At 55.6% G+C, this 1,902-nt stretch overlaps 1 long non-coding RNA gene across 1 annotated transcript; it reads right to left on the reverse strand.

Moving 5' to 3' along the window:
• Window positions 1-134: 134 nt before the first annotated feature.
• On the reverse strand, window positions 135-1,896 carry LOC114033801. Its single transcript, XR_003568040.1, has 2 exons — window positions 936-1,896; window positions 135-749 (listed from the first exon to the last, which is right to left on the reverse strand). It is a non-coding gene; the product is annotated as an uncharacterized LOC114033801 (long non-coding RNA).
• Window positions 1,897-1,902: the final 6 nt, after the last annotated feature.

The raw sequence follows: 1,902 nt of genomic DNA on the forward strand, positions 1-1,902 counted from the left end.
CTTGTCCTTGGCTGTGTCCTAGGCATTGAGAATATCAATATAAAGAATGACTTGATCCGGCTCACCATGACACGATAATTAATGGAGAATAAAATTAGCATCTGTGTATATATACATAAAGATGTACAGTTACATATAACTTTATATTTATTCACTTTACAAAGACCTGCAGAACAGGAGAGGCCTGTCACCATCTGATGGTAAAGGAGAAGAGCGGGTAGGGCCTTGGCAGGAGCAAGACCTCCCCCTCCCTGGACCCTAGTAGCAGACACATATTCACTTAAGGCATCTGGCGTGGGGGAGGCATGGCTCAGAAACCTGGTGACCCTCATTCCTTGGGTGCTAGCACCCTGATGGCAGGAACAGAGAGTATCGAGTCTAACCTTCTTATTTCAGATGAGGAAACTCATCAGACAAGGAGGCATGTCCTGGGGAGCAGGTCCTGGAATACAGACCTCCTCCCTCCATCTATGAGATCATGCCATAGGCCAATCAGGGGAAGGACCCAGGGCTGTTCAGAGGGAGAAGAGGATACCCAGGGGAGACCTGAGGACTGTCTTCTAGGCCTGGAGGTCGGTCCTCTAGCTGGTGGGTCAGGCTTGACTTGCTGTGTCCCTGAGGGCAGAAGTGGGGCCTTTGATGGGAAGGGGCAGGAGGCAGGTCTGGGCTGGGGTCAAGGACAGGAGAGCCTTCACACAGAGCACTGGGCAGCTTCTGGAGCTGGTGACTGCTTCCTCCCTAGAAGCTTCCTGTGAGAGAAGCAGGCCCAGTGTTGGTCACAGCTGGAACAGCCTGGGCCTTAAGGCCAGAGGGTGTGTGGGGTGCTGGGAGACCCCAGAGACCATTTCTGGGGAGAAGAGTGAGGAGGGGGTTGGGCAGTGGTTGAGGGGCATTGGATGCCATGTGCTTGTGGGTCAGAGGGCAGACATACTCACCAGGTGTAATAGAGCCAGGTGAGGCCATAACTGAGTAGAAATCCGGCCCCCATGAGGGCTCCCTGGAGCAGGGTGAGCATGAGGGGCCAAGAGCTGTTCTCCTGGGAAGAGAAGGCTGTGGGAGAGAGAGGGGTGGGGACGATAAGTGGGGGCTTATTGTCCCCTAGGCCCCAGTTTTCCACCTCCAGACTGACTCCCTCTCAGAACCCCAGCTCCCTCCTTGAATTCCCAAGGCCCAGGGCTTCCAGGCCCTTCTCTAGGGGTGGGAGACAGAGCCCATCCCAGCAGGCACAGGGCAGGAGTCCAGGCTCTGATAATTGCCGTCAAAACCTCTTCCTGCCTGGTTCTAGATGCTGTTGTGTGGTCAGATTGGGAAGAGAACAAGGCAGGGAACCTGTGACCCACACCCCCATAATCAGCACAGGCATGACCTCGAGAGAGGCTCTCTTGGCCAAACACTGGAGGGGCCACTCCCCACAATCTGCCCTTCCCAGACCCTCCCCAGCACCCTCTCTGCTGCCTCACCCACCGCAGGCTTTCTCCTCTCATCTGTCCTCTGCCTCAACACCCCGACCCAAGCACCAGGGTAGTGGCCTGAGATCCTGCAGTTGATCTTGGAATCTTTGATGTCCAATCAAGCTGTAATCCCTGCTCAGCGGCTGCATCAGCCGCCATTATGGCCATTGGAACAAACTCATCCTGCCATTCTACCAGCAGAAGCCTTCACATGCTTTGCTCACCCATGGCTGTGAGGCCTCTCAGTTGCTCTCTACCTTGTTTAGTTGTCTGCTGAGAGAGTTTCACCAGAGCATGGCCCCTGTGTGTGCTACAGCTTCTTGGAGCCACAGGGGAGACCGGAGGAGAGGCGGACACCAGAAGTGGAGCAGTCCTGCCGAGGGCCCACCATCCCTCCCACCACTGGTGCTGGCCCTCCTGGAACACCCCATCCAGCCCTACATGTACATCC

Source organism: Vombatus ursinus, unplaced genomic scaffold (assembly GCF_900497805.2).
Source record: "Vombatus ursinus unplaced genomic scaffold, bare-nosed wombat genome assembly UNPS02007416.1, whole genome shotgun sequence".
Taxonomy (NCBI): Eukaryota; Metazoa; Chordata; class Mammalia; order Diprotodontia; family Vombatidae; genus Vombatus; species Vombatus ursinus.